General features: G+C 39.6%; 2 protein-coding genes across 2 annotated transcripts in view; one reads left to right on the top strand and one right to left on the bottom strand.

The window, feature by feature from the left end:
• LOC141305341 (uncharacterized) overlaps nucleotides 1-23,174 on the top strand; it is a 587,365-nt gene that overhangs the window by 541,715 nt on the left and 22,476 nt on the right. The window lies entirely within an intron of this gene.
• LOC141305422 (uncharacterized) overlaps nucleotides 1-23,174 on the bottom strand; it is a 33,030-nt gene that overhangs the window by 1,042 nt on the left and 8,814 nt on the right. The window lies entirely within an intron of this gene.

Here is a 23,174-nt window from a genome sequence, read left to right as displayed (position 1 = left end):
GTTTAATGGCACAAAACATTTAATATCAAAACATGTAGATATTCAATTCAATTCAATTCAAGTTTATTTGTATAGCGCTTTTTACAATACAAATTGTTGCAGAGCAGCTGTACAAAAGTTTTAGGCAACTACAATATATTTAGTAGCTTATTAGTGGTGAATACTGTATGTTGAGTCGATGTACGTATGATATAAATATTAAATCAGTAACTGTGTAATCAAACAGATGATGAACACTAATTGCAATGGTTATGTGCTGTAATCAACTTGTAGGAAAATTATGTAGTGCTGTATGTTGTTTCAAGGCTGGCATCATCTGCGGTCCTCTGAGGGGTTGGCATCATCTCTTATTCTGAATCCGGGCTGAATCTTGTGTAAACTCTAGTTACCACGGGATGGAAATCCCGTGGCAGAGACAGAGAAACAAAGAAATAATTAGCGTAGCTGCTGTTCCAACTTCCGACCAAACAAAAATGATGGTTTAGCCCAAGCTGAAGAATATTAATGTGCATTTGATCAGATGTAACTGAAATTACAACGTTATGAGATACATTATGTGAATGCTTGGCTAAAGAGATGAGTCTTTAATCTAGATTTAAACATAGAAAGTGTGTCTGAACCCCGAACGTTATCAGGAAGGCTATTCCAGAGTTTGGGAGCCAGATGAGAAAAGGCTCTCCCTCCTTTAGTGGACTTTGCTATCCTAGGTACTACCAAAAGTCCAGAGTTTTGCGACCTTAGGGAGCGTGAGGGATTGTAGCGTAGTAGGAGACTAGTTAGGTATGCAGGAGCTAAACCATTAAGGGCCTTATAGGTAAGAAGTAAGATTTTGTAAGTGATACGGAACCTTATAGGTAGCCAGTGCAGAGACCGTAAAATTGGGTTAATATGATCATATTTTCTTGACCTGGTAAGGACTCTAGCAGCTGCATTTTGGACTACCTGTAGCTTATTTATTGAAGAAGCAGGACAACCACCTAGTAGTGCATTACAATAATCCAGTCTAGACGTCATGAATGCATGAACTAACTTTTCTGCATCAGAAACAGGTAACATGTTCCGTAGCTTAGCAATGTTTCTAAGATGAAAGAATGCTGTTTTTGTAACATAGGAAATATGATTTTCAAAAGACAGGTTGCTGTCTAATATAACACCCAGATTTTTGACTGTAGAGGAAATAACAGTACATCCATCTAGTTGCAGGTTGCAGTTTAAGAGATTTTGTGTACTGTTTTTTGGTCCAATAAGTAATATCTCAGTCTTATCTGAATTCAACAGTAGAAAATTATTGGTCATCCAGTCTTTCACATTTTTAACACACTCTGTTAACTTTGCTAAGTTAGAGGTTTCATCTGGTCTTGTTGAAATATATAGTTGAGTATCATCAGCATAACAATGGAAACTAATCCCATATTTCCTAATAATATTACCGAGGGGTAACATGTAAATTGAAAATAGTAGGGGACCTAGGACAGATCCTTGTGGCACTCCATACTTTACTGGTGTTAGCTGCGATGACTCCCCGTTTAAATAAACAAAGTGGTAGCGATCGGACAGGTATGATCTGAACCATCCTAAAGCCTGCCCTTGAATACCTGTTTAGTTTTGTAATTGATCTATGAGTATTTCATGATCTATAGTGTCGAACGCAGCACTAAGATCAAGTAAAACTAGCAATGAAACGCAGCCTTGATCTGACGCAAGTAGCAAGTCGTTTGTGATTTTTACAAGTGCAGTTCCTGTGCTATTGTTGTGATCTTTTCTCAGAGACCAGGAGACGTTTGGATATCTTTGAAGCAGAAGTTTCTCTTTATTGAGATCCTAGCTGTTCGTTCGCTGCAGTCATCAAAATTCGTCTACTAAGGCATATACATTACAGTTTATATACCTTTCCAGGGGGAGGATTACATAGAGGTGGAGTCAATCTAAACAAAGCATGCAAATGCAGTACAGGAATCAGCCCGTTACTAGAGTTCCCCAGCCCTGATCTCATTATCATAACAGTGTCATTCAAAGGCATAGGTGCTAATTCAGTCAGTCTGACAGTATTGCCCATACCTTCACATTATCATTGAGACAAAGGTATCATTCAAAGGCATATGTACTAATCCAATCAGTCTGACAGTATTGCCCATACTTTAACATTATCATAGAGACAAAGGAATAGCTGTAACAAAAAGGTTAATGTCTCAAGACACCTGGGCTGCCTGATTTGATCTTCTTCTAATGTCATCATCTGTACCTCTAAATTCAATGTACTTAACTTTAGATTTATCTGTGATGCAATGTCAGAACATAGGATCAACATTTCTTAAATTTGTAATCCTACACTATGATGGGGCCTGAAACCTGACTGAAATTCTTCAAATATATTATTATTTTGCAAGAAGGAGCACAATTGAGCAGACACAACTTTTTCTAGAATTTTAGACATAAATGGAAGATTAGAAATGGGTCTGTAATTTGCCAGTTCACTAGGGTCTAGCTGTGGTTTCTTAATAAGAGGCTTAATAACCGCTAGTTTGAATGGTTTTGGGACATGACCTAAAGATAACGATGAGTTAACAATATTAAGAAGCGGTACTTCTGCAACAGGTAACAACTCTTTTAGTAATTTAGTGGGTACAGGATCTAATAGGCATGTTGTTGGTTTAGATGTGATGATAAATTTATTTAAATCTTTCTTTTCTATAGTTGTAAAGCACTGAAGTTTTTCTTTGGGTGTAATGACTAATGTTGAAGTATCAGTTGCTGTATTATCTATATTAGTTATTGTATTTCTAATGTTGTCTATTTTATCAGTAAAGAAATTCATAAAGACATTACTATTAAACTGTGCAGGAATATTCAGGTCAGGAGGTGTTTGGTTATTTGTTAATCTAGCCACTGTGCTAAATAAAAACCTTGGATTGTTTTGGTTTTTTTCTATGAGTTGGTGGATATACTCGGCTTTAGCAGCTTTTAAAGCCCGTCTATAGCTGGACATACTGTTTTTCCATGCAATTTTAAAAACTTCTAAGTTAGTTTTTCTCCATTTACGCTCAAGATTACGAGTTTCTTTTTTGAGAGAATGGGTATTACTGTTGTACCACGGCGCAGTACGTTTTTCTCTAACCTTTTTTAGCTTGATTGGGGCAACAGCTTCTAATGTGTTAGAGAAGATAGTGCCTATGTTACTAATCATTTTGTCTAGTTCATGTATATTTATGGGTGCACAGAGCAGTTGAGATAAATCAGGCAGGTTATTTTTGAATCTATCTTTGGTAGCAAGAACAATAGTTCTGCCCAGACGATAACGCGGAGCCATATAGTTAACATCAGTGATACGCAGCATGCACGATACGAGGAAATGATCAGTAACATCGTCGCTTTGAGGTACGATATCTATATCAGTAAGATCAAGTCCGTGCGATATAATTAGATCTAGTGTATGATTAAAACGATGAGTGGGCCCAGTGACGTTTTGTTTGACTCCAAAAGAGTTTAACAGGTCAGTAAACGCAAGTCCTAACGCATCATTTGTATTATTAACATGAATGTTAAAATCTCCAACAACTAATGCTTTATCAAAATTAACCAATAGGTCAGACAGGAAATCTACAAATTCTTTTAGGAAATCTGTATACGGCCCTGGAGGTCTATACACAGTAGCCAGAGCAAGAGATAGGAGAGGTTTATTTTGCATATCCGGCAGAGTAACATTAAGTAGGAGTACTTCAAATGAATTAAACCTGTAACCTGTTTTCTGAGTAACATTGAAAATGTCACTATAAATTGTTGCTACACCACCGCCACGACCAATCTGACGGGGTTCATGCTTATAACAGTAGTTTGGTGGAGTAGACTCATTAAGACCAATATAATCGTTTGGTTTTAGCCAAGTTTCAGTCAAGCAGAGTACATCAAAACTGTTATCTGTGGTTATTTCATTTACAATAAGTGCTTTGGGTGCGAGTGATCTAATGTTTAGGAGCCCAAGCTTTAAAAATTGATTTTGTTCATTTATTGTGCATTTTTTTGGTCTAATCAAGATTAGATTTGTTCTAGATCCTGCATTAAATTTTTGTTTTGACCTCACTATTCGAGGAACAGACACAGTCTTTATAGGTTGGACAGCACCTATACTATCGTTTAAATGTGCATAAAAAAAGCCATCAACGCAACTATTTGAAGAATTGCTTACTAGTCAAATGGAGCGCAGCGTCCTGGAGATGTTGTCCGACAGGAGTTCTGCTCCGACTCTGCTGGGGTGCAGGCCATCAGCGCGGTAAAGCCTAGGGTGCTCCCAGAAAAGATTCCAATTATTAACAAAGAGCAGTTTCTGTTCTTACACCATGACAACAGCCATTCATTTAGAGCAAAATGTCTACTGAACCTTTCGTGTCCACGTCGATACGTGGGAAGCGGTCCTGACACGATGATTCTCGTCGCGGGCGCTGTGCTGCGTACCGTCTCGATCAGGCTCGTGAAATCCCTCTTCAGGACCTCCGTCTGCCGCACTTTGACGTCGTTCACCCCAGCGTGCAGGACGATCGCACCGACGCTCACATCGTCCTTCAGGATGGCAGGTATCTGTGAAGAGACATCAAGAATGCGAGCATCTGGGAGACAACTAGGGCTGTGCGATATGGACAAAAGAAACCTATCACGATTTTCTTGAACAGTATTGCGATTTCGATTTTAATCACGATTTTGACACAGACATGTTTTACAGTGTGAATCTAAAACTTTTTTTTAAGAAAAACAATTAGATCTTTATCAAAGAACTGTAACATGTCTCTAAAACAGAAGGCGGAAAAAAAAATCATCTAGCAGGTGAAAAAAGTTAGGAGCACCAAAAAAAATTTAGGCGCACCCAATTTCTTTTTAGTAATGCACTGATCTTGATTCTTAATGGCTGATTCTGACTGCAGATGTTTTACAAGCACATGATCAAAGTAGGCTACTCTTTCAATATTCAAAGTGCAAATAGAGACCGAATTTTTCAAGCATGATATAGAACTATTGTCACACCAGGCCAGCAGAGGGAGCTCTTACCCACACTGACTGTTGCTGCTCCCTCTGCTGCCTCGCTGGTTACTTCCTGTTTGTCTTCAATAAAAGCCAGCTCATCTCTCACACACATCGCGAAGTATTGATTTGCATTTGCGGACTTTACCAAGCGTTATTCCTTGCTCCCAGGTTTTCCCAGTCTCCTTGTTGTTTTCCCTAGCCATAGTTCTGTTTTTGTTTTCCCAGTCTTAGTCATAGTTTTCTAGTTTCTTGTTTTCATTTCATTGTTTCCTTTGGACTGCCCACCTGGATTTTGACCCACGCTTGTTTATTGGATTACGCTTTTGGATTATCTTTGCTGTTCATGTTTGCTGGTGTTTTCGACCCTGTCTGCCTGTCTACGATCATCATAATAAAGCCTTGCATTTGGATCCTCACTCTTGGTCGTCCCCTTTGTGACAGAATACTTCGCCACACCCGGATCCAGCGGCTTTATCCACCAGCAGTTCACCATGAACCCAGCCACCCAGATTATCCGTCTCCGTCAAGGTGAGCGTCCCATTGAGGAGTACATTTTGGATTTTATTACACTGGCAAAGGCTACTTCAATGGATGAGGCCTGTTTAATAATATTTTTTCGTGGTGGACTTTCCGAGCCATTCGGTTCCCTGATGCCACTACACCAGCCTGGCTGGACCCTCCAGCGATACATTTATTTAGCACTACAGTTGTTTGGCTCTCCGTTCACTATGGGTGTTTTAGAGGAGCTACAGCACAAGATGTCTGCCAGCTTAAAGCCTCAGCACAAGATGTCTGCTAACTCTGAGCCACAGCACAAGATGTCTGCTAGCCCCGAGCCTCAGCACAAGATGTCTGCTAACTCTGAGCCACAGCACAAGATGTCTGCTAGCCCCGAGCCTCAGCACAAGATGTCTGCTAGCCCAGAACCACAGCACAAGATGTTTGCTAATCCTGAGCCACAGCACAAGATGTCTGCTAGCCCCGAGCCTCAGCACAAGATGTCTGCTAGCCCAGAACCACAGCACAAGATGTTTGCTAGTCCTGAGCCACAGCACAAGATATCTGCTAGCCCCGAGCCTCAGCACAAGATGTCTGCTAGCCCAGAACCACAGCACAAGATGTTTGCTAGTCCTGAGCCACAGCACAAGATGTCTGCAAGCCCAGAGCCACAGCACCAGTTGTCCGCCAGCCCAGAGCCCCTTCACAAGATGGCTGCTCTTCCAGACCCCGCTCACAAGATGGCCGCCTTTCCTGAGCCTGTTCACAAGATGGCCGCCCTTCCTGATCCTGTTCACAAGATGGCCGCCCTTCCTGATCTTGTTCACAAGATGGCCGCTCTTCCAGACCCTGCTCACAAGATGGCCGCCTTTCCTGAGCCTGTTCACAAGATGGCTGCCACCCCCAAGCCTGTTCACAAGATGGCCGCCATCCCCGAACCTGATCACAAGATGGCTGCTGTTCCTGAGCCAATTCCCAAGATGGCCGCCCTTCCCGAGTCTGTTCACAAGAAGGCCACCGTCCCAAAGCCCGTTCACAAGATGGCTCCCGTTCCTGAGTTCCTGGTCAAGATGGCCGCCACGCCAGAGCCTGCTGCAAAGATGGCCGCCACGCCAGAGCCTGCTGCAAAGATGGCCGCCACGCCAGAGTCCGCTGCAAAGATGGCCGCCACACCAGAGCTACCACACAAGATGGCCGCCTCGCCAGAGCCTGCACCCAAGATGGCCGCCACGCCAGAGCCTGCACCCAAGATGGCCGCCACGCCAGCCCCACGTCAAGCCATAATCCTGATGCCAACGCCTGCTAATGCTACGTCAGCCAAGCCAGCGCCTGCTCACGCCACATCAGCCAAGCCAGCGCCTGCTAACACCACATCAGCCGAGCCAGCATCTGCTAACGCCACGTCAACCAAACCATCGCCTGTTAACGCCATGTCTGCTGCTCCTGTACAGTCAAGTCACGACACAGCTCCTGTTCTTGTCAAGGCAAGTCACATCGTGGCTGCTGTCTCTGCAAGGTCAAGTCAAGTTACAGCTAATGCTCCTGTCAAGTGTTTTGCGGTGCTCAATTTCCTACACCTTCTACCTTATTTTGTTTATTCTCAGGTTAGGTAAAGATAGTCGAATCTGCCCTATCGTATAAGTAATTTTCATACTCACACCATAGGCTTCAGAAGACTCCTCCGTGGTCTGTTCAGTTCAAGTCTATCAATCAGAGTCTTTTGGCAGGCAGGCTTCTTGGTTATAATAAAGTATAATTTTATTGTCTATAGGTTATATATTTTACATACAAATACTACTATATAAAATAAAGAAATATAAAAGAAAATAAATTGCTATCTTAGTCGTTCGAAGGCTTCAATGGCAGGTCGTCATGGCAGGTCGTCTGGCACCGGAGAAGCTGTTGCAGAACCAGCATCTGATGTCCTCTTCGTACTTCAGCCTTTTATACCCAGCAGGTGCATTCCAATGTCCTGAGATACCATGAGTTTTGGAAATCCCCTAAGAAAGTACCTATATAACCTCTCTACATCTTCGCATTCTTTCTTCTCCGGATTCTTCTCCTCTGCTTCACTCTACGCCTCGTCCACTACAGAACACTCGACGGTAACATTTGAATTCCTCTTGGTCATTCTTTTTAGCAAAGCTCTTTCTAATACATGTTTGTTTCCTAGCTATGTTCTTGCTAGTACATGTTATAAACCTTTTCTTAATAAATGCTTTAAAACAACAAGTATGGTGTTTTACTTAATAAACTACTTTCAATAAAATGTATACAATACAAATGTGTGGTGTCTTTCTTAATAAACTACTTTCAATAAAACGTATACAATACAAGTGTGTGGTGTCTTTCTTAATAAACAACTCTCAATAAAACGTATACAATACAAATGTGTGGTGTCTTTCTTAATAAACCACTCTCAATAAAACGTATACAATACAAATGTGTGGTGTCTTTCTTAATAAAGCTAACACAATACAAGTGTTATATAGAAGAAAAGGACATACTTGCAACAGGAAAATTGCGTATTTCATTAACACCCCAGTCTTGCAAGTTTGTTCTGCATCTTGAAACCCATGTATGGCATGTAACATTTCTTATTCTTGACACATTTGCTTAGTCTAGTATACACTTGTCTTGACTCCGTAACAACGTTCATTTGGAATGTGTTCATATATTGATCCACCCAGGGTCATTTGTTCTTAGGCCATATAATTTTACTTTCTATTTTTTTTTTTCCCACTCACAATATCACCAGTTGGCCAAATTTTGATGTTTTGTTTTAATATTGCCCAAATTTTTGTCTCATCAATTTCCCATCAGTAATTTCATGATAACATGCTCCAATCAATTGTCCTTATTTGTCTTCACAAATAAACGTGCGGCTCCTTCCATTAATCAGACATGTTCTACAAATGTCAACCAATGGAATTCTGGATCTAGGTACAAATACCGTCCCAGTGGCCGTCTACGTCATTTTGAAGCTCTGTCGAGACGTTTGTGTCTAGGGTGGCTGTTCTTTCATCTCCAGCAACTCCCTCAATGTTTTCATCTATGAAATAAACACTTCATCAAATTTCACTACTCTGTTAACATCATTAGTGTACTTGCCATGCAACTCATGCGCTAAAAGCAAGTCATCATTTAGCCAACTTTTGTGAGCACTTAAGTCATTGTATCAGTATCTGGCCTCTGGGTGGAGCAACTTCAGTTTACTCTTGCATTGTTTAAATACATCTGTACTCAGGCATGTGATCAACTCGTGTGATCTTACACAGTATTCCATTGTTACACCATCATCATTAAACCAGGCTATCACTTTACATCTTTTAAAGCAATTTTTACACAGATCTCCCATAAAAAATCTAGTTTTCTGAATAAATAACATCTGATGATAACACATGCATTCATCTTCTCTAACAGCAATACAGTAGTTCGGATTTCGTGACAACAGTTGACCTTGCAGTTCTTTTAAACTCCTATAAAATATATTACAATTCAAAGTATCGCTATACATACTTTACTTATTTCTTTTATTCTTAGTTACAATGTTCAGTTGTTGCTAATGAACAGCATTATTCTTTCTTAGACAGAATAAATATATAATTACCATTTGGTCGAAATGATCAAGTCGTTCAAAGACAGACTCTGCAGTCATCATTCTGCTATGTGCCATATATTCTCTTCGTGTTGGCAAATTAAGTCTTGGTGTGTCCTTAAGTCTTGAAGTGTTCTGTCTTTATGTTACTAGACGTATGAGGTCTTATAGGATCTAGGTTTGACAACACCCACTTTATCAGGTGCATGAATAGTTGAATGTAAATTAGTGTCGGGGTTATTTTACACCCTTTTTACACTTTTTCATTATCCTACAGATTCTGAAACAAATCATTCTTATCAGTTTTCTCCAAAATGATTAAAACCAACAGTCCAATTATTGTGATTAATATCACATGAAAATTACTCATGATCCACTTCAAATTTCTATAGGTACTTTTTGACATTCCTCCAAGAAATAAAAAGTTCCTTTTTACTTCGTATTTGTATTTTTTATTTTTATTTTTAGAGACCTTACTCTCTTCAATTCCCCTTCTATACCTTTAGTTTTCTCTGGATTAGTACTTTTTCAAAATATTGTTTTTTAGCCACTATGAAATATATGAAATGGGGGCTTGCATCTGCATATATCGCCTTATCAGTGTTAATGGTCTTGGATAGCAACCTACTAATTCCCTGATTCATATTATTTCTGTTACTATCTTTTGTTTGCCCATCACACAATTCCAGTTTCTTTTATATCATAACAATATCTCACCATCCAAAATAGTTTCAGATGAACTAATCCTTTGTTATGTCCAAATCACCTCTGAAACTTCTTATCAATTTAGAAACCATATTTGGCTCATCTTCTTTCCTATAGGATTCTGGAATCTCTTCAGGAATTACCTATGTATTTATTTGTTTATCGTTCTTATCTCTTATTCAAACTATAGGTATTGGATATTCCTTCCCTAACTTCTTGTTATCATACTGTACTCTAGCTCGATAATTTCCTACTGTGGATCATTTTATTGGATCCTTAATTTTAATTGGAATTATCTTTCCATACTCACTCATTGCTACTTCTTGCAGCAAATCAAACAGCCTAAACTGTATTATCATCTGATCAGTCATCGTGTTATTCTTCGTTATCAGATTTCTCCACAACAGTGGTTGCTTTAACATTGTTTAAATCTTTACTCCTTGACTTTTAACTCCATCTCTATCTGAGAATATTATCCAATAACTGCCTTTAACTTTTGCCCTTATTCCTGCTCTGTGACTATAACTCTCATCACCTCTTCACTGCCCTGCCCATATACAGCTGATCTAATATATCTTTCTGACCGTGCAAGCTTGGTTTTTAAATCTCTTATTTAATATTTCTAGTACTTTAAAATGCCACATCACATGTAATTTCCAATCAATATCTAGTCTTGGTTCATTTATTAAAACTATTGTCAGGGCACTCTTACCAGTATTTATCTATTATAATACTGATTTGATAAAAGGTTCTTTTCTCTTTTAAAATGCTTAACTTGTCCTAGAGCTATTTCAACTTCCCTAATGGATTGGCCATATCCTCCTAGACCGGGAAATGGATTTCTTAACTTTTGCAAACTTTCATATAATGTATATATTTTCGTTTGTAAACAGCTCTTTACACTCTAATGTTTTTCATTTATCTTTTCTTGCTATTATTCATCTAAGGGTAACATTTTATGATGTTCTATGTTAACCCCTTCTTTTTCTGACTTTTCAAGTGAATTTCTTTGTTTATCACTAAGGTTGTCAATTTCATAGTCTGGGTAAGTGGTACCTTATCCGTGTATCTTGATCTATTACAGTCACATTCCTATTGCTTTTTCTCAAACTACAAATTACTACAATAAGTATAGCTAGTTATCATTGTTACTACAAAGTTTGGTTTTCTTAAGCAGACCTTTTTCCATTTTCACACTATTCTGCTATATTTCCCTCTGCTCGTCCATTTTGTTTCAGTTCCCGTTATCTTGTATCATACAACAGAAAATGGAGTGCTCTGGAATCTCCCTTAGTCGTTAATCATTCGTTTCCTCACATTCCAGCACTTGCTTCTTGATCTGAAGCTTCAACTCTGAAGTTGTTTTGTGTGTTAGAAGACTTTTCTCTATTGACTGGGCTTTCTTCCCCTTCTAAAAGTCTGATCAACACTCAAAACATTCTATTATTTGTTCCCCTTCTTTGGGGGTTATTTCCAATTCATTATTTAATTGATGAATTGTATACTTACGGTGCCAGACGACCAGACCACTGCCAGTAAATATTCGTTGTTCGCTCACTGCCTCTTTTTCTTGCTCTGCCATTTACTCAGACTCTAGTTTAGTGTTGAATTCTATTCTTCATTTTTCACTAAACATAGTTTCTCTTAACTTTGGTCCATCCAGAGACATACTATTATTGCTTCCTTAACTTACTAATTTCTGTCTTTTACATTTGTACACTAGAGTAAAGCTGCTCTGTTTCTCTTTATGCAATTCACTGCATTTACATTGCACTCTAGAAACAGGGTTATTTTTCTTTCTCTTGGATTTCTTTTCCAAGAATTTACTTAGTTAAAATTACATTTCTTTTACTCCAAAGTCCATTTTCAGATGGCTCTATTGTTTGATTGTTATCCTACTCTTCTCACTATCTTATCCATTTTTAGTGTTAAACTCCTAAAAAGGATAAACTGACTTCTTATTGTCTAACTTTATTATTATTAGACATTATCTCTAACTTGACACTTTATTGTTTTTCTTTCTTTGATTTTCTAAGTTACTGTAATACAAGGCTTCGTCCATATATTCATTCCATCTCACATAATTGTGATTTGATCTATAATAAGTATAATTATATACTTCACTTGCATACTGCGATTTCATTTAATTCAGGAGTACAGCATAAAGCTTTATATAAAACTATATGTTTCTCTGAAAGCTAATCTTCTAACTCCCTTTGAATGAACTAGCGTAATTACATTTACACGATTGAGGTCTAAACCAACTAGTTGTGTATTCTTCTAATGCTGATTTTGCCCAAATCCGACTCATGTACTGCTATCAGCATGAATTTATTTCCTGACCTTGATTTAGGATTTAAAGGTCCAGCTTTATCTAATGACCATTCTTGACTAACTCTTTCTGGTGTAATTTTACCATAGTCATTTCTTATAGCTCTATTGTATCTTTTTTGCATACAATTTTTACATTTTAGTCCTATTTGTCTATATTTTTCCTCTAATAGGCAATAGTTATATAATTGTCAGATAAAACTTTACCTATTTAGGTTTACACTGGGACTTTTCATGTATTTTTCATGTATATGTATTTTCTAAACAGTGTTATTCTTGTTTTCTCTGACTACAATTATTCTTCTTAATGTTGCTAACTTGTCTACCTCTCAGTTTCCTTGAGCTACTTCTGTGTCATCTGAGGAATGTATAGTTTGATGAATAACTATCGGATCTAACTCTCTTATTAGATCATAAATTTCCTTCTAGTTCACTATGTTCAACAGGTTTTCCACTAAATTTTCCCTATATGTCTACGTTCTCATTTATTCTTGTTTTAACATATTTGCTATATTTTATAAGAATAACTTAAGCTTTTATTAGCTTATTTTAATCTTACACAAGCTTTTAATAAAGCTATTACCTCTGCAATTTGAGTTATTCCGAGAACACAGCTTTCGTCTCTTATCTCTTCTCCTTTCTTTACTTGTATGATAAATGTCCAATGAGCTATATTAGCGTCCACGAGAGTTTTTGACCCATCTGTGTACACTGTTATTCCTTTAAACGCGTTTACTTTCATTTTCTGACATTTTTCTCTACCTCTATTTTATTTTATAGTTTGAACCTAACCAATCACTGTCATCTCAAATTCTGGGCTTTCGGATCTTTTATTTTTCATTAAATGTCCCGTTATTGCTTCATCTATGTTAATTAATATCTTCTGTCCTTGTGCTAGATCTTAACATTATGCATATCTCTTACTAATTGCTGCTAGTTTCTTCTTGATAGGTAAAAAATTTTCTCTGGATTTTTCCAGCTTTCACATTTTTTACAAATTAGTATTTGTAATTACTTCTTTCATTTTTTGTTATTAAATGATAACCAGTTAAATCGCAATCTGAGTTTACTTTTTAAGCCTTCTCATAATTTCATCCTTTCTTCCTTGACCTAAACTTAGAATTGCGTCTTTTAAGTTTTGTAGCATTTTCTCTGCTTTTTCAGTCCAACCTAATTTACTACCTTTCATTGTAGCATATTGGTTAAGCTTTTTACTAAGCTTAAGAACTATATCCCTTACATAATTCATGAGTCCCATCATTTGTTGTTCTTTTTTAACCCTTTCTAAAGTTTTTAGATTTGTACTTCACTTTTTTATTCTTTGTGTAATTTCTCTATTCTCTGCTGATATCCAAAATCCTAAAAATTCACCCTTATTTGTCATTACTTTCTTAATGTTCGGTTTCAATCCTGCCTCCGCTTGGCGATTCACCACTTTCTTTACAGTTTTTACAAGTTTTTCCATTGTTATCAATGATTAATATATCACCACCATAAATCTCTAATTGCTTTAGTATTTCCTTATGAATAGTTTAGTAACTTCATTACGGTTTACATATTACTAAGTTTGTTGCAATTGTTTAAAAACATAATGTGTATTACTTAAAGTAAAAACAGTTTTTTTTTTCTGTTAATGGAATAGACCAAAAGCCATTCGCTAAATCTAGCTTTAGTTAGAAATCTTCAATTTTTAACCTTTTAACTGTGTCTCTAGCATTACTTACATAACGTCTATTTGGTGTCATTACTCTGTTTAATGCTTTACGATTTGTAACTAGTACGTTTTGTCTAGTTTTGGTACTAATTGTATGGGACTATTTTTTATCGCAGACTTAACTTCTTTAAGTACTCCCTGTTCTACTAGCTCTTCTATTGTTTGATTTAATTCTTCTTTGGCCATTTTAATTTATTGGATATTGCCTTCGAGGCTTATTTATTCCACCTATTATTTCATGCGCCTATTCATCACTTATTTTTCCACAATCATTTTTTTTATCTTCCAAAAGGAGCTTCTCTCAAGAATTGTATTAGTTCCTTTTTTTTCTGATACTATCATTCTGTTCCATATTCTATTTACTGTGTTCGATATCTACATTTTTTAATCTCAGGACCTTTTTTAGATTTCTAGCAGCTAATAAGTTTTCTATACCTTTTAACATCTTAATGCCGAATTTATCTCCTATTTGTTTCTTTTCTATATTTCTATTATAAGCTTGAATTAAAATACTATCTGTAAATTGTATTGGCTCTGTTATAGTGGTCACATCTGCTCCTGTATCTAAAAATACTCTCCTTCTAAATCAACAAATAAATGTTCTTCATTTTCTATTACTCTCTGGTCACAAATATTCCGCTTTAACAGGCCAAGTGTCCTTCGTTGTGGTACTAATTTTTTTTTTTTTCTATTACTCCTGTTTCGTACCCTACATTTGACTGCTTATCTTTCTAGACTACTGTTGTTGTTCTGTCTAAGATGAGAAATCTACTACCTGAACACACATTAAATTTGATTTTTCTGTTTTACGCTTTTTGAATCACATGGTTTCTTTCTTCTAGAGTAATTTTTCTCCATCTATTTTCTGGAATATAACTTGATTTTTCCAAGATTACTTCCTATATAATTTTTTCCTATTCTTGTATTATTTTTCTCACCTCAAAATTTTTTTTTCTCTCTGTCTAATATGAAAATAAGTATTATATGTTTTTCCTTCACTCACTTTTGTATTCTGCTTTTGCAACAGATTAACTTTTTGTTGTTTTTGCCTATGCATATTTTGGGATTCTTCTTTTCACTATTCTTACATGGTGATAACTCAGATCAAATTAGCTAGTCTCTCTTCTATTTATTTCTTAGTTACAGTATTTTAAAATTGCTATTAACTTATATCCGCCTGGAATATTTCATCCTTAATAACCTTACTTTATCTGTCATAGGTATCTCTTCTTCTATCGATAACCATACACTTAACACTGGAACTTGATCTTTGGACGCGTTTATTAACATTTCCTTCCACTGCGTATATTTGTCCTCTGTTACGGTTAAATTCCTCACCCTCTCTATAGCTGTTGCTGAAATTGCATGACCTGTACATGTATGGACTAAGCGAGTTATAGCTCCACAACCTAAATTTGCATTCTCTGCCGCTTTTATAATCCGATCTGTATAAGCATTATGATCTTCTCCAGCCTTTTTAGATCCTATTTGCTGTCTAACTGCCTCCGTTAACTGAAGTTCTAATAACTTTGCCTGTATATCATTTTGCTCCTCTCTACTCTGTTTTGGAGTTGTAAATTCTAATCACTTCGCTGGAGTTTCCCACATTCTAGTGGCAGGTGTAAAAGGATCTCTCTCTTTTTTCACGTTCTTGGTCTATCTCTTCGCTCTCACAACTCTCTGAAGTCCCTGATTTCTAGTTTTCACAGTATTCAGTATTCAACTCCCTCCTTATTTGCTTTTGTTCTGCGTTTAACCTTTTGATCTCTCTAACTATTTTCTGTTAATTTCAAACCCTTTTGGCATATAATTTGTTTTCCTATTTTTGACCATTCATTTTACCTCGCTTATATTAGTGGCATAAGGTGACTGGCTTGGTGTTCGCATTTGCCTGTAAGTTAAATTATTTTCAGGAACAATCTTCCTAACCCATTTTTTTCTTAAATCTCTTCCTCTCTTATTGCTAGTGGGATCTTTATACTTAGTTACTTTAATTTCTATTTCTGGTCATTCACTTTAAATTTATTTGGTCACTCTTCTTAATTGCAATCCACCTCCTTTTTTCTAATGTAGTCTTGTATCTTATCATATTCCTAACTCTATTTCACTACTTTTACTTTCTTTAGTTAGTGTTGACTAATAAGAGTCTTTTTCTTTTCTTCTTTACTACTCATTTCTATTTCTTACTGGTTTTTTGGAGCTCCCTTCTGTCTCTCTGTGGCAGAAACAGCCGTTCAGGGGTTTTTATTGCTCCCTTTCTCTCAATGTAAGTTTGTTTTTAGTTTTCTCTATTCTTGTTGTTCATTAACAGTCTTATTTTATCAATTGCCTTTCTAGTCTACTTATTTTTCTAGTTAGCAATCCTTTATCACTGCTATTCCAAAATGTCTAAACTGTCCTATCCTTATTAAGGTTAAATTTATCATTTTAACCTCTCTACTGATTGCAGTTTCAATCAAGGACGACATTGTTGTTTTATCTTTTAATTTTTAGTATTTTATAGTACGCAACTTCGCCATGCAGTCTGTCATTACGGCATGCACTACAAAATTCCAGTAAGGCGATCCAGTCGTAATTCTAACAGATCCTGGACTCTGCATACCTAACTATTTTTGTGTATTTTCTATCTCTCTTTACGCCTGTTCTTCTAGCAGCCTAGAAACGACATTTGTCTGTACAGGTTCTTTGTCAATAACCACAATTCCTCCTCTAGTTTCTTCTATCAAGCCATCATACATTATAATTTCAATTTTGCCAATTTTTAATCCCTGTTTATTCAGCCTAATTACCGATCCTGGCTCTGGCATTATTAAGCTCTCTCTATTACTATTCTCATCCTCTTGTTTTTCTGAACGATTTTCTTCTTCAGTTTTTAAGCTAATTGTTTCTTTATCTTCTTTTTTAGCACTGTATTATACTCTATTATTACTATGTTATTTCCTATTGAATACAAATTCAATATACTTAAAATTGAGAATCACTATCTCATTTTTCTAAAACTTTACAGTTTTTAATGTCTCTGGATGGTTACCAAATTATCTCAAATCGTTTTTCCTTCTTTAAACCGACTTTCTCTTCTTTTACGGCACTACTCTAACATACGCGTATTTAAGAATCTTTCGTCCTACATACTTGTATGTTTCTGGGCTTCACCATCATTTAGTGGAGCGTCCCCCACTTGACAGTTTTATAGCCCCTTCTAAGTTTCACAAAGACTTAGCTAATCTCAGGAAGCGCTTTCCCTTCAGAGATTTTTAGTTTTGTGCGCGCACACAACCCTTTCTGGGTCGTATAAATAACTCGTTTTGAATTATTTTTAGTTTTCGAGTTTCCTATAGGTTTTCCCTACCTATTAAACTCTATATTTTCGTGCCTAAATCGTATTAGCTGAGTTGAGCAAGTGATCATTGATCCTGGCCAGAAATCAATGGTCAATATGCCCCCCCAACACGTTGGGCGCCATGTTTTGCGGTGCTCAATTTCCTACACCTTCTACCTTATTTTGTTTATTCTCAGGTTAGGTAAAGATAGTCGAATCTGCCCTATCGTATAAGTAATTTTCATACTCACACCATAGGCTTCAGAAGACTCCTCCGTGGTCTGTTCAGTTCAAGTCTATCAATCAGAGTCTTTTGGCAGGCAGGCTTCTTGGTTATAATAAAGTATAATTTTATTGTCTATAGGTTATATATTTTACATACAAATACTACTATATAAAATAAAGAAATATAAAAGAAAATAAATTGCTATCTTAGTCGTTCGAAGGCTTCAATGGCAGGTCGTCATGGCAGGTCGTCTGGCACCGGAGAAGCTGTTGCAGAACCAGCATCTGATGTCCTCTTCGTACTTCAGCCTTTTATACCCAGCAGGTGCATTCCAATGTCCTGAGATACCATGAGTTTTGGAAATCCCCTAAGAAAGTACCTATATAACCTCTCTACATCTTCGCATTCTTTCTTCTCCGGATTCTTCTCCTCTGCTTCACTCTACGCCTCGTCCACTACAGAACACTCGACGGTAACATTTGAATTCCTCTTGGTCATTCTTTTTAGCAAAGCTCTTTCTAATACATGTTTGTTTCCTAGCTATGTTCTTGCTAGTACATGTTATAAACCTTTTCTTAATAAATGCTTTAAAACAACAAGTATGGTGTTTTACTTAATAAACTACTTTCAATAAAATGTATACAATACAAATGTGTGGTGTCTTTCTTAATAAACTACTTTCAATAAAACGTATACAATACAAGTGTGTGGTGTCTTTCTTAATAAACAACTCTCAATAAAACGTATACAATACAAATGTGTGGTGTCTTTCTTAATAAACCACTCTCAATAAAACGTATACAATACAAATGTGTGGTGTCTTTCTTAATAAAGCTAACACAATACAAGTGTTATATAGAAGAAAAGGACATACTTGCAACAGGAAAATTGCGTATTTCATTAACACAAGTCAAGTCAAGTTACAGCAGTTGTTCCTCCTGAGCCAAGTCAAGCAGCACTTCCTGAGCCAAGTCAAGCAGCACATCCTGAGTCAAGGCAAGACACCCCAACACTTCCAGAAGATAAGCAAGTTACCACAGCGCTTACAGCGTCACATCAAGACACAGCAGTACCTCCTGAATCATGTCCAGCCGCCGCTGTCCCAGCAGAGCCAACTCAAGTCACAACCACTCCCTCAAAGCCATGTCAAGTCACAGCTGCTCCTGTCACGCCAAATCAAGTCACAGCTGCTCCTGTCACGCCAAGTCAAGTCACAGCTGCTCCTGTCACGCCAAGTCAAGTCACAGCTGCTCCTGTCACGCCAAGTCAAGTCACAGCTGCTCCTGTCACGCCAAATCAAGTCACAGCTGCTCCTGTTACGCCGAGTCAAGTTACAGTTGTTCCTCTCACGCCAAGCCAAGTCACAGCTGTTCCTGTCATCCCAAGTCAAGTCACTGCTATTCCTGTCACGCCCAATCAAGTCACAGCAGCTCCTTCCAGGCCAAGTCACGTCTCGCCCGAACATCCAGAGCCGGGACATATTTCGTCTGATCTGCCAGAGCCTTCGCTCCCAAGCCATGCAGAGCCAACGCTCCCAAGCCATGCAGAGCCAACGCTCCCAAGCCATGCAGAGCCAACGCTCCCAAGCCATGCAGAGCCAACGCTCCCACGTCACGCAGAGCCAACGCTCCCAAGCCTCACGCCCACTGACCCGGAGGGCATTCCTCTGCCAACTGCGCTACCTGCCATGGCAATCGCCATTTTGAGTGTGTGGGCTGTACACTGCGCCCCAGTGCCCTCTTCTGCCCATGAGTCCGCCCACAAGTTTGCTCTGGAGACCTCATCTACACGCATGTCCGCTGCGCCTATACCTCTTTCGGAGGTGGCGTACATAGCGGAACTTCACGCTCTGCCCGCACCGCCAAGGCTTCACGCTCTGCCTGCACCGCCTATGCCCCCTGCTCTGCCAGCTCCGCCAGGGTTCCCTGCTCTACCTGCTCCGCCAAGGTTCCTTGCTCTGCCTGCTCCACCAAGATTCCGTGCTCTGTCTGTTCCGCCAAGATTCCGTGCTCTGTCTGCTCCGCCAGGACTCCCTGCTCTGCCTGCGCCGCCAAGGCTTCACACTGTGCCTGCACCGCCAAGGCTCCCTGTCGTCTCTGACACGACCACGAAAGCCATTCCTGAGGTTCTCGTCTGCCTAGTCACGACTATGGAGGCCACCTTCCCCCATGAACTCTCTACCTCTCTCCTTGCTCTGTCTGCCTCCTCTGTCTCTGCTCTCCCCAGGTCCCAGTCCATGATGCGGCTGCCTGTTCCGCCCTGGAGGGCTCCTGCGCCTCCCGCTCCGCCCTGGAGGGCTCCTGCTCCTCCCGCTCCACCCTGGAGAGCTTCTGCGCCTCCCGTTCCGCCCTGGAGGGCTTCTGCGCCTCCCGTTCCGCCCTGGAGGGCTTCTGCGCCTCCCGTTTCGCCCTGGAGGGCTTCTGCGCCTCCCGTTCCGCCCTGGAGGGTTCCTGCGCCTCCCGCTCCGCCCTGGAGGGCTCCTGCGCCTCCTGTTCCGCCCTGGAGGGCTTCTGCACCTCCTGTTCCGCCCTGGAGGGTTCCTGCGCCTCCTGCTCCGCCCTGGAGGGCCCCTCCGCCTCTTGCCCCGCCTCCAGCTCCGCCCTGGAGGGCCGCTCCGCCTCTTGCTCTGCCTCCTGCTCCGCCCCGGAGGGCTGCTCCGCCTCCTGCTCCGCCCTGGAGGGCTCCTAAGACTCTTACTCCGCCTCAAAGGACTGCTCTGCCTTCAGCTCTGCCCTGGAGGGTTCCCGAATCTCCTGCTATGCTCTGGAGGGCCCTTGCACAACCCGTTCTGCCTCAGTCTCCTGGCCCCCCCCACCGCTCCCCTGGACTGTTTCTTCCTGTTGTTTCTGTTGAAGCGTCTGGAAGCCGCTCCTTGGGGGGGGGCTATGTCACACCAGGCCAGCAGAGGGAGCTCTTACCCACACTGACTGTTGCTGCTCCCTCTGCTGCCTCGCTGGTTACTTCCTGTTTGTCTTCAATAAAAGCCAGCTCATCTCTCACACACATCGCGAAGTATTGATTTGCATTTGCGGACTTTACCAAGCGTTATTCCTTGCTCCCAGGTTTTCCCAGTCTCCTTGTTGTTTTCCCTAGCCATAGTTCTGTTTTTGTTTTCCCAGTCTTAGTCATAGTTTTCTAGTTTCTTGTTTTCATTTCATTGTTTCCTTTGGACTGCCCACCTGGATTTTGACCCACGCTTGTTTATTGGATTACGCTTTTGGATTATCTTTGCTGTTCATGTTTGCTGGTGTTTTCGACCCTGTCTGCCTGTCTACGATCATCATAATAAAGCCTTGCATTTGGATCCTCACTCTTGGTCGTCCCGTTTGTGACAACTATAGACAACTGCACAATATATTTTTTATAGCCCACATACTAATAACTACCTAGATATTTTATGTAGCCTAATTTGCGCGCATTGAGGAGTCACTCTGTGAACGCGGGATATTAAAATTGCTTTTAAATGCGCGTCCGCGTCTTAGTTTTGGTTTCGTTTTAACGATCTTGCGAGACTCTCAAAGGCGCTGAGCGTGCATTCTACAATAAAAGAGATTATTATAACAAAACCATTTGAAATATGAGAAGACACAAACAGGATTTTGAAAAGCATGTCCCCAGTGAAAATTACGCCCCTGTGTGAGTGGAACTCTGCTGCTGAGTTATCATCTGATGTGGATGAATGCCGTGTTGTACAGTAACGTATATGGACACGGAGGCGCCAGAATTGTATCTGACAGAATGTACGCTATAGCACGAAATATATTATATTTCTTCAAAAGCGGTTTGTTGAGACCTTTTATTTTTCACAATCGAAAGAGAGAATGGCGAACCTGTCACTGTATCAGCTCACAGCAGTCTGTGCAGTAGTTATGGTAGCGAAAGTTTTGTAAAGAAATGAAACCAAGTCGGACAACAACAGTTTCTCGCACGAATGGTCCCAAATATAATTTCATGTCACGCAGATTAAATTTTGGGAGCATATGCGACCAAAACGTTCACAATTTCGAGCCCTGCCTAGTAAAGGTAGAACAAAATGTCTTTAGAACAGACCTATGGCAAAAAGTAAGTATGTGTGTGCGTATGCGCGTGCGTGTGTTTGAAAAAACAACAACCCAGACCACAGTGTCCCACATAAAAACAATTAGAACACTGGCAGAGTCTAGCTGCTTTCTGCTAAGAAAACCAGCATGACCATTTCTGGTTTCAAGCATGAACGTTGGCATGTTCTTGCTCTCTGTTTAGGCACGCTGTGTTGTGATCGGTTCAAATAGCATGCTGCGGGAAAAGTATCAGTCGAGTGCGTGCAAAAAATCGCGCTGTAAGGCGATTTAGAAATCGTGCATGTTCACATCGCGATTTCGATACGATTTCAATTAATCGCACAGCCCTAGAGACAACGAGTGTGCACTTTACCGTTAGCTAAGTTAGCACGAACGTACCGGACGATGGAGTCTCGGACGATCACAGTGTCGCGTTCCGTCTTGCGGAGGGGAGCGAAGCGGTTCCGGGTGGAGATCTCGAAGACCGGGGGCTGCGGAGGGGGAGAGGTCCTGGCTCGGGGTCTGGCTCGCACTTTCCTCTGCTGCTGCACCCAGGGTCCGTGGTGTCCCGGCGCCGGAGTGAACGACATCTGGGAGGATCGCGTCCTGGGTGCGGCGGATCTGGGCAGAGAATCACACGGAGTAGAGGTTATGGGAGTGTTAGGATCGAGCTGTACACTTACCCGGACAGATTTGAGTAAATCCTTTCGGATTCGCAGCTCAATCTGTCTCGCCTGAAGCTCCTGGATCTGCTTCTCCACTGCCTCCAGCTCCATCAGAACCGAGTGCAGCTCGAACGTGTCTTCACCTGCACTCAAAGGTAGACACAAATTCGCCATTAAAGCAAGTAACAGTGAGTAAGCAGTTAAAGTGTTTGTGAATAGAGAATAAACAAATGTATGCAAGATTAGCCGCGACCACGCTGGCAAAGCTAAATGGTTATAAGCTAGCTTAGTAGCAGACTCGGGAAAACAAAAATAAAAACCAGTGATAACAAGGCGTTCCAATTGTTTTTGTTGTACCACACGACGGGTATATTCACATGTTATGAAAAACAAAAATGATGGTGTATAGAATTGTTTTTAGGTTTAAAAATAGAAAATTGTAATTTGACTCGACGGAGCTTCAACTCAAGGTGCACGCTAGGACAAACAGGAAGTGACGATCCTGTTTTGAAAATAACCATTACATTTTCTAAAAGATACAACTCAAAAAGGAGTGTGTGTGAGGGGAATAGACATTGATGGTTATGATTAAAATAAGAAACTTTAGGAATCTAAAGCGAATGGTGTGAAATAAATCTAATACAAAATATTCTATAGTTGAAATTTAAGCAAGAACCACCGGACATTATGTGTGAGACACAGACGACCAGCTCAAATAGAGCTGTATTTTATATACAGCCAATACATGTATGGTCACTTTTACATATAAGAAGTTCAAATGGTCTGTTGTGTAACGCGAGCTCATGAAGCACGCACGGGGAGATCTGCAATGAGAGCAATGCTGAGGAGAGCCTATGAGAGCCTCACGCACGCAGACTTTTATTTTTCACCCTAGACTGTAAAAAGGTGAGGGATTTAATGATTAAATGATAGGAATTTCATTTGTAGTATTATTACTATTATTTTTATCATCATTTTATTATTTTAAATATATATATTTATACTTTATAATTGGTACTCATTTTATAATTGTTGTTGTTGTACGGTTTTCTCGGGGCCCTAGTC

This window comes from Garra rufa, unplaced genomic scaffold, assembly GCF_049309525.1.
Source record: "Garra rufa unplaced genomic scaffold, GarRuf1.0 hap1_unplaced_002, whole genome shotgun sequence".
Taxonomy (NCBI): Eukaryota; Metazoa; Chordata; class Actinopteri; order Cypriniformes; family Cyprinidae; genus Garra; species Garra rufa.
The sequence above is the reverse complement of the archived record's forward strand: the minus strand, read 5'-3'. Positions and strand labels throughout refer to the sequence as shown.